The following is a 12,265-nucleotide window of genomic DNA, read 5'->3' as shown; positions in this document are numbered from 1 at the left end:
TGATGACCTACTAGACCACCAGGAGGTCCCATGTTATCAGACACTCATCCAGATTTAGGAGCAAGTTTCATCAGAGACCCTTGTTGATCATGAGCACCTTTTGTGCTCCCGCCTGTTGTGATTCCCTTTCATGCTCCAACCTGTTCGTCCACAGAAGCATGAAACCCCAACCCCAAGACGGGTTCACAGTTTGGAGGGCACTAGCCTGCTGTGAGTCCCCTTTGCCCAGCAAAGCAATCAAGCTGCCTCTTTTCTTCTAAACTCTAAGACCCTGTCTCTGGGTTATTTGGCTCGTCAGGGACGGGGTCGGGGAGGGCGATCTTTCGGCAACACCCGCAGAAGTTTCCCTGAGTGGCAGGAACCAGCGTGGCCCTCAGGCCTCAGCCCCGCAGGCAGGCAGGCAGGCAGGCAGGCAGGCAGGCAGGCAGGCAGGCAGGCAGGCAGAGTTGGAGCGACCGTTGGTCCCGCCCCCGCCCGCGCACCACCCCCCCCCCCCGCCCCCGCCGCTGCTTCCGCCGCCGCCGCCGCCACCGCCGCCGCCGCCGCCTCACAGGCCTTCTCCACCGATCGGTCCCAAATCGACTGACTGTCTCCTGGAAGCGGGGGCGGGGACGTCAGGAGGATCCATTCGGCAGGGCCTCGTTCAATCGCTTCATTCAAATGCAGAAAGCTCTGTGCTCAGGTCAGAGCCTTTGACTTGGCCTCCGGCTCCTCTCTGTTGAACGGCTTTTGTTCTTTGGTTTCAATTTCCCCACCCTTAGGCCACCCCGTCCCAACTGCACGGAGGGAGGCGGGAGGGAGGGGGAGAATCTCGCCTGGTCTCAGGCCAAAGGAGTCCCCTCCTTTTCCTAATCTGGGTAAACCCCACTACACCGTTTGAGAATCATGGAAGGGCATGGAAGCAGACCTCTGACTTGATAGATTCCTCTGGGATGGGAGACTTTAAAAAAACAAAATTCTTTTTCCCCTGCTTCCAGGGAGGCAGAAAGGAGGGCCAGAGTGTTCCTCTTGCCTCGGGCAGTTCTTTGTTTGTTTCTTTCCTTCTTTTGTTAAATCATTTTTTTTTCCTTTTTTTCTTCCAGTTTTATTGAGACAGAGTTGACATACAGCAGTGTATACTTTGGGGGGGGGGGCGGGGAGAGGAATTCGATTTTATGTATTTATTTTTGACCGGAGGTACTGGGGATTAAACCCAGGACCTTGTGCTTGCTTGCTAAGCACACACTCTACCACTGACCTATACCCTCCCCCTTGGCCAGTTGTGAAGTCCCTTTCATTCAGCATAGTCCATCGGGCACATTTTGGGGCAGCCTACTCTGGACCCCAACATTTCCCTATTCTGTAACTTCCCTGGAAGTTTTACACATTAAAAGCTGGGCTGTTGACTGTGCATGTGCGTCCATGCGTGCGTGCGTGCGTGCGTGCGTGCGTGCGTCTGAGCGTGCATGCGTGCGTGTGGTGTGGGGGCAGGAGGGAGGGAATAGTTTCCTAGAGGGCCTGCGTTTCATGGACCCAGTTTCTTAGTTCTGAGAACAGGTCTGTTCAAGGAAACAGTTGTAGTATCTCGTCTCAGGAGGCGGTGGTGTCGATGGGCTTCTGAAGCTAGGCCTAGGGAGCAAGCAGTCAGGTATCGCCTAAGAGGCACTTGTGTGGAAAACCAAAGTACAGCACAAAAGTTAATCATTGGAGCAGATGAGAAACCAGATTCAGGGCCGGGAGTAGGGGGTCAGTCTAGTAGGAGATTTCCACACATCGGGGTCATCGAAATGGCTCGAGCAGTTTGAAATGCCTCTGATGATGTCCTGGGGTGTTCGGCTCAACTCTCTGAGCGGCTCCTCCAAAAACAGGCCCTAGGATGGTTTCCACAGGAGCTGTTGTGGCCATTTCTCTGACGTTTACCTCCCGTTGTCCAGCTTCAGTCTGCAGGGCTTCAGGAGACGGAGCATTTTAGTACTCAATGATGCCAAGACAAAAGGGTGAGAGAAAATGGGAAACGTTCGTGGAGATGGTCCTAGGCAGATAGTGGAGGCAACTAGAAGACCTTCAGTCTCCGGGCCGGCTTTCAGGTTGAGACAAAAACCCTAAGGCAAGCGCTTGCTGCCACAGCACATCGACTAACACGGGAACCATCCAGAGAAGATCAGCACGGCCCCTGAACGTGGACGACACACGCACATACGTGAAGAGTTCCGTAGCTTTAGTGATGTCAGTCACCCAGAGGAAGACAGATATCCTATGCCATCACTTCTAGGTGGGATCTGAAAGTAAGTCAAGACACCCATCCATACATAAATAACTCCATTTTAAAAAGACTCCAAGGAACCTATTTACAAACCAGAAACAGACTGGACTCGCAGACATGGAAAAGAAACCGATGGTTAACACAGGGGACAGGGTAGGGTGGAGGAATGGGGGAGGGCAGAGGGATAAATCAGGAGTTTGGGATTAGCAGATATAAACCACCCTATACAAACTAGGTACACAAGTAGGTCCTACTGTCTAGCACAGGGAACTATGTTCAATAGCTTGTAATAACCTATCCTGAAAAAGTATACGTGTGTGTGTGTGTGTGTGTGTGTGTGTGTGTGTGTGTGTGTGTGTGTGTGTGAATAAGTGAATCACTATGCCGTACGTCATAAATGAACACAACATTGTAAGTCAACTATACTTCCATTGACAGAGAGTTCCTACAATAAACAGGCAGGCAGGCAGGCAGGCAGGCAGGCAGGCAGGCAGGCAGACAGACAGACACAGACACAGACACAGACACACAGACACACAGACACAGACACACAGACACACACACACACACACACACACACACACACACACACACACACACACACACACCACAGACACAGGGGAACCCTAAGGAAAACGAGTAGCACTAGTATCTCTTATCCATGCATGTCTATCCCAGTTTAATGGAAACCTAAGTTTTTGCCTCCAAGTCAATGATGCTAATAACTCTGCTGCCAAGAATAGAAAAATCCTCACGGAGGATTTCTGAATCCCAGAAGGGTCAGGGAGGGAGAAAAAGAGAAAGGGTTCCATTCTGCTGACAGAGGTATGATATTTACCATGTGGGTGTCCGCCTCTAAAAGGGAAGGAAGGGGAAAAAACAAAAGTTTATTTTCCCTTGTATCTGAAAAGAAAAAAATTTAAAACTCAATCCTCTTGGAGACAAGAAGTCGTACACACCTCATGTCACTGATTCTCCTCCTCCACCTCCTCCTCCTCCTTCCTCTACTTCTTCTTCTAGTCTATATCTCCCATGGATTCTGACGACCTTGCCTGATGATGGCGGGTGATGGGGGCAGAGATCGATCCTTCTGAGAAGTAAGTTGGCAAGCGCTTTAGTGAAGCCTCGTAGGATTTACCCAGCGAAGCGAGTGCCTTCGTCCCTGGAGGCTGCGGAAAGTATGTCCCCAAGTCACATACGCATGTGTTTGTCTTTTGTTGTCGTCGTTGTTGTTGTTGTTGTTGGTGGTGGTGGTGGTGGTGGTGGTGGTGTGTGTGTGTTTGTTTGTTTGTTTGTTTGTTTGTTTGTTTGTTTGTAGCAGTGTCCTGGCCATGCTGATGGCATCAGGCTTGCAGCGGGGGAAGGAAGGCTTCAACCCCTTTGGAAGTCATACCTACCATCCCAAGAACGTCTGGATGACCCCTACTATGTGGCAGTTGAATGGGGGCCAGTTACTGGGGTTCAGCGGGTCCAGAGAGAGGAGGTCTGAGGCCTCTGGGGACAAAACGTTTGTACGTATGTATGTATGTGTGTATGGCCAGTTGACTGTTTTTGCGGTCCTATAGGAATCTTCCTGCCCCTGTCTATTGAACAATGGGAGTCATCTTCCAAGTGCCCTGACACCAGACACCACGGTGGGTGAAGGAATGCGGGTGGGGTGGGGGTGGGTGGGGGAGGTCATCCAGGGAGCTGGGAGAAACCGAGCACGTCCGTGGGTCGGTGGGTCGGCCTGTCGGATGGTCGCCATGCTGGGTTTCCCCTAACCCAGGCCATTTGCCGAATGGACAGAACAGACTGGGGCCACGTGTGCCACCCACCCTCTTTCCGGAGGCTGTGGTCCACTGTGTTTGCATGAAAGTCAGTGAAGGAGGCATCTCCTTGGGACTCGGTTCTGTCCCTTTCACGAGAGCCTCCACTTTGGATGACAGCCAGCCAGCCAGCCAGCCCTCGATGCCAGGGCAGTAGACGACTGCCAGGAATATCCCATCCTTTCTGGAACCCTGAGTGTACCCACCTGTACAGACACAAGGCTGAAGAATACATGACGTTCCTTCCTAGTTGACAGCACTCCCCATGTCACTGAAACAGTGTCCAGTACGCTGACGTCATCTCCTCCCTCTCCCACACCCCCGCACGCGCACAAACACGCGCGCGCGCGCGCACACACACACACACACACACACACACACACACACACACTCTGTCTGTCTGTCTGTCTGTCTGTCTGTCTGTCTTCTAAGGATGGAGAAGAGTTTGCTGAGCTATTTCGGGTGCCCTCTCATCCTAGTTCCTATCTCCAAGTTGGTTCAAAGTCCAAAAGGCGGTCAAGCACTTAATCAGATAGGTCCCTCGTAAAGAATGCCTCCCACATCACGACGACAGGCTTCTTAGGCCAGCCGAGAAGCTCCTTCAGTTCTGCGCCCATCTTGGCTCTAAGTTGATATCAGTCTGTTACGGAAATGACAGGCCAGCCAAGAAACAAGCACCACTCGGAGGGTTGGAGTACTCAGATTTATTACGCCGGCGGGCTCAGAGGGGCTTCTGCTCCGAAGCTCTGAGCACCTCCAAGACGTGCACATGAGGTTTCATAGGGTTAATTACAAATATGGGTCTATTCGCCAATAAGGCTCAAACAACAAAAAGCAAAGGATCAGTACACTGGAGCTTATCAATTTGGAACAGATCACGTTACTGACACTTGTTGAGCTTGGATTTACGAGTTAGCTTGTTAGCCCAGTAAACTGACACTAAACTTCAGATTTACGAGTTAGCCCAGCAGAACTTAGATCAGTAAACGGACACTTATCACACTTAGATTTGTGACTTTAGCTTGTTAGCCCAGCTGGGCTTTTCCTTTACAAGTCCTCCAGGATCCAAGAAAGCCACGTTGGAAAACAAGTGGTGATTCTGATGGGACAGGAGATCAGTCATTTGGGGGCGAAGGGTGGGGTAGGGAGACATACCAGCCAGTCTGTCTGTTTTCACCCAGTGTGGGAGCCGTCCCAAAGAGATAACTCGAGAAGAGAGAAACAGGGAGTTGACAAAGAACACGTGCAGTGGCGTGCCCTCCCCCCCACCCCAGGAGAAGGCCAAGCCAGAAGTCCCTCCGGATGGCGGGCTCCGGACTCCGGCTTCCAGGGGAAGCGATTTTTTTTTCCTCCCCATTTCAGGCCCGGAAGAAGAGGGAGAGGCAGAGTGTCCTTCTCGGGCATCCGCTGTTTCTGAAGCACGCTTGTTGCCAAAAGTTCGGCCCCCGTCCCCGACGAGCCCAAGAATCCAGAGACAAGGTCTTGGAGCTTAGAAGCAAAGAGGCCATTTTATCGCTCTGCCGGGCAAAGGGGATTCACAGCAGGCTAGCGTCTTCAAAACTGTGTACCCACCTTGGGGATGGAGTGGGTGGGGTGGTTCTAGAGCCATAGCTCAAACAATCGGGCATCGATCACCATCCACAGAATCGTTTTCTCATCAGAAGACTCAGAATGGTGTCACGATGCCTCCAGGTGACCCATTCTATAGAGGCTGGTGGTTAGATCTCGTTATCTCATAAGCACTCAAGGTGTGGCCTTCTTGGTCACTCAGGCTATTTTGTCAGGTCACTAGTCCCGTGACCGACCTTCTCCTCGGAGAAAGACTCAGAGACCCAGCATGATGATGACTTTCAATGAGTGAAATACAGTAGAAACAGTAAGATCGATAGCTTCCAGTTTCAACAACAGGCCTGGAACCGTGAGCAGCAACCAGTCAGTCAGGACAGTTGACCGTTTTCAGGGCGAGCATAAGAAACCGAATGACACCCCCCCCCCCAGCAAATGAATGAATGAATGACCTAATGATCCTCCCCTCCCCCCCCCCGCCAAAAAAAGAAGAAGCAATCCGTTAGCCTAATTCCGGCCATTTTATTCATCCTCCTTCACCCTGAAGCCCCAGTCACCCACGTGCCACAGTGGTCTGTTTTCTGGTTTCCTCCACCACCCCACCCCCCACCAACCACCACCCCGCCAACATCCCCCTATGCCCAACCACCGCCCCAAGTGTGGGACTGGACGGGGGTGCAGGGGGGCTGAGGGGGCGGCAATGGCGGCTTGAGGTGAGGGTGGGGAGTGTTCCGCCCAGATCGTATAGGAAGCTCAAACACAGCTGCAGTACGAGACAAGATGGTAGATTTCTGTGGGTCCTCCCTCCTCTTAAAATCCTTCCTAAGGAGGAGACAGACAGAAAGAGAAACATCACCCTCACTCCCAACGCCTCCTGCGCCCTCGATGCGCCCCAAAACAACAACAAGAAAAACAAAAACAAACACGACCACAAATAAGTCGCTATCCCTGGGGAAGAAGGATTCGATGGCATGGGGATATCATTCTAAAATTCATTCCCTCTTCATCACATTTCATGGAAACCGATTGCAATCTATGAGGCCCTGTGAAGGTAGGGGTTGGGGGGGTAGGGAGGAGGGAGGGAAGTGAAGGGGGGAGAGAGAGAGAGAGAGAGAGAGAGAGAGAGAGAGAGAGCAGAGGAGAGGAGGGATAAAAGGGGAGAGGACAGGAAAGGAGAGGAGGGAAAAGAGGGGAGGGGAGGGGAAATGAGAAGAGGCGAGGGGAGAGGAGAAGAGGGAGAGGAGAGGAGTGGAGGGGAGAAGAGAGGAGTGGAGGGGTGAGGGGGAAGGGGGGAGAACAGGGAAGAGGAGAGGAGGGGAGAGGAGAGGAAAGAGAGACAAGGGAGACAGACAGACACGCATGCGCGCGCGCGCGCACACACACACACACACACAGAATAGCGAAATGGAGAGAGAGGCAGAGAGAGAGAGAGAGACAGACAGACAGACAGACAGACACGGATCTAGGTCAGGGACACTACACATGGGTATTCTTCTGAGTGATTTTATGTGTTTTCTCAATCGCCACCTCTATGGAGATAAAAATCGCTCCCATAAGATGAAGGGAGTCCTTCTGCCACGGCCCGCGGCCCCGCCCACCAGCACCGCTTGTGTTTGTCAGGGATTCCAAGCCAAAGCACGTGGAGGAGCGGGAGAGCTTCCTGGCAGCCCAAGGAGGAGGAAAGTCCGGCAGCATGAGAGAGGTGGTTGGCACGGGGAAGCTGGAGGCCGGCTGACGAGAAGATGGGTGAGGGGGCAGGGAGGAGGGTTTCCCAAGTTGGAGAGCCAAGACGAGGGAGGGGAGCTGTCGGTGGCTGCGTTCTGACCCCGACCCCAACCCTGACTGGAGCGGATCCCTGAAAGGAGGCGGTTCGGGCTCTCTGGCCGAGAACGCCCCTCTCTTCCTCTTTGTGCAGAAACACCTTCCGCGGACCGAGAAAGTCCATCCCGAGACCCTCGTCGGAAGAGTCCTTTCCAGACCCATCACGATCCTCCTGGGCCTAGGGGTCCAGGGGATGGGGCGGGGCCTCCATTCGATCCGTCTTCCGTCCGTCCGTCCGTCCATCCACAAGATCTTGAACATCCATGTAGGATTCTGGATGGTAGCAGTTTTCCAGGATCCTCCAAATCCTTGTAAGTCCTCTCCTGGCAGATTCGACCCCTAGGTCGTACCGCGCAGCACAGGGCACTAGATTCAGTCCCTCGGGACGAGGGTTCCTGAAAAAGACCAGGAAAAAGAAGAACAGAATCACTATGGTGTGCACCAGCCAGAAACCAGCACCACCTTGTCACTCGAACAGACTTGCAAAAGGCGGGGTAGGGAGAGAAAGTCATAGGATGGCTACCATCCCTCCCACCCCCACCCCACAAGCCAAGCCCCAGACCATCGTCATCCCTGCTCCCCCTCCCCTCCCCTTTCCTCTCCCTTCCCCCTCCCCCTCCCCCTCCCCTCCATCGACGCCCGCCTCCCGCTTGTACCCCACTCCTCTGAACCCAGCACCACCCACCCCAGCCTGGACGGGCTCGGCTCAGATCGGCTCGGCTCGGCTCAGCCCGGCCCGGCCCGGCCCGGCCCGGCCCGGCCCGTCCGTCCGGTCGACTTCTTCGCAGGGTCTAAAATAGCGCCCGGCCGACAGGCAGGTGGCACATGGCACATGGCAGGGGAGCGAGCGGGACGGTTCGGGATCTCTGGGTGGCAGGGACACGCGGCCGGACAACCTGGCGTGCGTTTCTCCGCTCGGGGGGGCCTCGACCAGAGACCGTGGTACGGGGAACGGGGACACACACACACACACACACACCACACACACCACACACACACACCACACACACCACACACAGACACACAGACACACAGACACAGACACAGACACACACACACACACACACACACACACACACACACACACACACACAGACACACACCTTCACCCCCACCCCCAAACCTCTGACAGCTTTCGTTTGTTTTCGGCCGACCGTCCCTCGATGAGGTACGAGTGCCTTGGCTGGGGCTGGGGGGGGGGGGGGTGGAGTTCCTCCCTCCACAACGACCCCACACGGGCTCTGTTCTGGTCACCCGAGTCCTCTTCCAAGTCAGACCACAGGCCTCCATCACCCGGCGCGAGCACTCGGGGAAACAGTCACCATCCTCATCGCTCCGCTCCACCTCTACACGTGAAGAACTGTTCCCAGCCCACGGCACTCCACCCCACCCCACGCCCCGATGCCACCCACCGCAGTGGAGAGAAACGAGACGAATCCACAGACGTGCATCAATCCGATGAAGAAAACGACGGCCCTATTCCAAGGAAGCATAGATATCTAGGTAGGAGATTCATCGAGTACTATGGAGGCGGTGGGAAAGGGGGGGGTTGCGGTGGGGAGGGTCTAGAGATCAGGCAGTACAGCCCATGCTTAGCATGCAAAAAATAAAGGTCCAGGGTTCAATCCCCAGCACCTACTCTTCAAAAATAACCCGAGAAGAAGCAAGACGGCGGAGTAGAAGGACGCTCGTAGCTCACCCTCTCCCACAAATACACCAAAACTCACATCGACGGACCCACTCGGCCAATCAGACCACCTGCGGAACTCCGACAGAACACCGCCCTCTTCGAAAGACAAAGACGCCCAAAATCTGGTAGGAGAAAAGGAGAAAAGAAAGAGTCAAAAGCAAAACAGTGCGGGAGGGACCGGCAGAGGAGGAATAGGGCTCGTTCGCCAAACCTCCCCCTCTCCCACGGAGAGGCCGACGGGACGGTGGGGGAGCCTCCGAGTCTCTGATCTGCCCGGAGCGCCCCTTGACCGACCGATCCAAGTGAAACGGGCACAGAGGGTCCCCGCGACACCCAGCCCGAGTCGCAGGCCGGCAGCCGGGGGCCGGGACAGGCCGCACGAGCCGGGCAGAGGACCGTGTCGGCGGCACCACGCGCCGTGGCCGGGAGGGGATACAGAGCAGAACAACCCGCCCCCCCAACCCGTCCATTACGGGGAAAGAAAGGCAAAGCAACACGGCCGGTGTGCCCTGGGGGGAGGGGCGCCGTAGCCTCCATCTCCTCAGACCCGCGGCGCCATCACCGGCCCTTCTCGCGAGAAGAGAGGCGGGGCGCAGCCACAGCCGCCATAGCCCCTGGCGCGCGGCGCGCAGCGCGCGGGCGGGGGCGGGAGCGGGGGCGGGGCCGAGACTCGAATCCGCACCCGTGGGCTCTGCAACCTCCTAGGCAGGACTGAGACTCGTTTTCAGCCTGAGGCAGATATTATATATCTGCCCCGGTACCTCAGAGAACTCGCGCCACCAAGACTAAGAAGGAGCCGAGTTTTGGAATGCAGCAGGGGCGGGGCGGTTCCACGGTCTTCCCCGAGCCCACCTACGGAGAGGAGCGCCGACCCGAGGCGGAGCACACAGCCGCACAGAGCAGCGGAGCGACCGGCGCCGGGAGAGGGCAGGCGGCCAGCCACCCTCCCTCCTTCCCGGCAGGAACGCAGCATCCGAACGCGGTGCCAGGAGGGGGCGCGATCTACTTGCCCACAGGCACCGAGGGCAGCACAGACGAGGGCGCCGACAGAGGGCCCGCGGAAAAAGCAAGCTGAGTTCACGAAACAGGGCGACGACAGAAAGACTTCTCGGTGAAACCGTTAAGAGCGCACCGTCTCCAGGAGAACACATCCTTTTTTTTTTTTTTCCTCTTTTTTTTTTTTTTTTTCGTTTCCTTTGTCTTTTTTAATCTCTTTTATATCGGTTTTACCTTCTGTTACCTTTTTAACCTTTACTTTTGAACAGTCGTATACGTTTACGGTTTTAATCCCTTTTAAATGTTTCATTTCAAGTCTTTTCATTATTATTATTTTTAAACATCCACCCCCTTCCCTTTTTCATTCTCTTGGTTTTGATCTCCTGTTACTGGTTATTCACAGGTTTCAAATATTGTTTCTCGATTTTTTTCCTCCTTTTTATTAAGGTTATTAAAAGACGTCTCAACTCGATCGCTATTCTGCTTCCACTTACTCTTCTATTCATGATTACACACCGTCTTCAAACCTTTTCTTTCTCCCGTCTTTTAAAATCCTCTGTTTTATCTTTTGTTAAAATCTGTTCTATTTCCGATTACCTTTTAAAAATTTACTTTTGAAACAATTGTATATTATTTTCTGATCTTTTCTATTTGTTTTTAAAGGCTTTTAGAAGACGTCTCAACTCAATTGCTATTCTGCTTCAACTTGCTCTTCTATTATTGATCGTACACTGTTTTCAAACCTTTTTTTCTCCATTCTTTTAACATCCTGCCCCCACCCCCCTCTCTCCCTCTCCCCCTCTGTCTCTGTCTCTGTCTCTCTCTCTCTCCCCCTATCCCCCTCTCTCTTTTAAAGTTTTATGCCTGCGTAGGCTTTCGATAAATACATAAACTCCTTAAGGACCCCAATAGATAACTGATACTCCTTAAGCCACAGTGCCAGAGAGATAGGAGCATTATGAAGAAGCAGAGGAACCACTCCCAATTAAAAGAGCCAGAGAAATTCCCTGAAAGCACGATCCATGAAATAGACGTGGATGGCCTGCTCGATCAAGATTTCCAAAAAGGAGTGATCCAAGTCCTGAAGGAACTCCAAGAGATAGTGTTGAGAGATATACTATACGTCAAAAACGAAATCGAAGCTATAAAGAAGAGTCAAGGAGAACTGGTCAACTCATTGGCTGAAATGAGAACTGGTCTAAAGGCTGTCCAAAGCAGGCTAGATCACGCAGAGGAACGAATAAGTGGCCTAGAAGGCAGGACAACAGAAAGAACCCAATCAGAACAGCTGAGAGAAAAACCAATAAAGAACAACGAAAACCATCTTAGGGACCTAAGGGACCCTCGAAAGCGTGCCCATCTACGCACAATAGGGGTTCCAGAAGGGGAAGAAAGAACCAAGGGGACCGAAAAGGTATTCGAAGAAAGCATGACTGAAAATTTCCCAAATCTAAAGAAGGAATCAGATATCCAAGTCCAGGAGGCTCAGAGGGTACCCAACAGAAAGAACTCAAACAGGCCCACACCAAGACATAGGCTAATCAAGATGGCCAGAGTCAAGGATAAAGCAATGATCCTAAATGCCTTTAGGCAAGAGAAAAACAAAGAGTGAGTTCCAAGGGAACCCCCATAAGGCTCTCAGCGGATTTCTCTACACAAACACTACAGGCCAGAAGGGAGTGGCAAGATCTATTGAAATTCTTGAATGAAAAACAAAACAAAACAAAACAAAACAAAACAAAACAAACAAAAAGAAGCAGCCTAGGATACTCTATCCAGCAAAGCTATCCTTTAGAATAGAAGGGGAGGTAAAGAACTTCACAGACAAGCAAAAACGAAAAGAGTTTAGCAACACTGAACCCATGCTAAAAGAAACATCAACAGGTCTACTCTAAATAGAGAAGAAGGAGGATGGTACAAAAATGAGACCACTCATCACCGGAAAGGTGATCACTACCATTCATTCCAAACGGAATAAACACAAAATTGTAAAAAGAAGACATCTAAATCATTAAGAGTGGCAGAGGGAAGCAAGAAAATAATAGAGACTTTTTTTTTCCCCCCTTCTCCTTCCTTTCTTTCTCTTTTAGATGGGTTTGAGATTCTATTACTATCTGTTTCATACAAACAGTTATAGCCATA

General features: G+C 52.6%; 2 long non-coding RNA genes and 1 other non-coding gene across 5 annotated transcripts in view; 2 read left to right on the top strand and 1 right to left on the bottom strand.

The window, feature by feature from the left end:
• Positions 1 to 520: 520 nt before the first annotated feature.
• On the top strand, positions 521 to 5,290 carry LOC141576779 (uncharacterized). 2 transcript variants are annotated; one of them, XR_012505199.1, is made up of 3 exons: positions 521 to 2,264; positions 3,263 to 3,420; positions 3,808 to 5,290. It is a non-coding gene; the product is annotated as an uncharacterized LOC141576779 (long non-coding RNA). The 2 variants fall into 2 exon arrangements; XR_012505200.1 differs by lacking the exon at positions 3,808 to 5,290 and adding an exon at positions 3,561 to 3,765.
• LOC141576801 (U6 spliceosomal RNA) lies at positions 2,091 to 2,199 on the top strand. The gene has a single exon (XR_012505245.1). It is a non-coding gene; the product is annotated as a U6 spliceosomal RNA (small nuclear RNA).
• An 828-nt stretch (positions 5,291 to 6,118) lies between the features above and the next one.
• Positions 6,119 to 12,265, bottom strand: part of LOC141576778 (uncharacterized) — a 6,244-nt gene continuing 97 nt past the window's right edge. Inside the window, exons 1-3 of one of the 2 annotated variants that reach the window (XR_012505197.1) lie at positions 9,165 to 12,265; positions 8,123 to 8,913; positions 6,119 to 7,832 (exon numbers count right to left, since the gene is read on the bottom strand). The exon at positions 9,165 to 12,265 is cut by the window's right edge and continues 97 nt beyond it. This is a non-coding gene — a long non-coding RNA (uncharacterized LOC141576778). The remainder of the gene's footprint in view (positions 7,833 to 8,122; positions 8,914 to 9,164) is intronic. The other variant, XR_012505198.1, reaches the window with a different exon arrangement.

The sequence above is a fragment of the Camelus bactrianus genome, unplaced genomic scaffold (assembly GCF_048773025.1).
Source record: "Camelus bactrianus isolate YW-2024 breed Bactrian camel unplaced genomic scaffold, ASM4877302v1 HiC_scaffold_34, whole genome shotgun sequence".
Classification (NCBI taxonomy): domain Eukaryota; kingdom Metazoa; phylum Chordata; class Mammalia; order Artiodactyla; family Camelidae; genus Camelus; species Camelus bactrianus.
The sequence above is the reverse complement of the archived record's forward strand: the minus strand, read 5'-3'. Positions and strand labels throughout refer to the sequence as shown.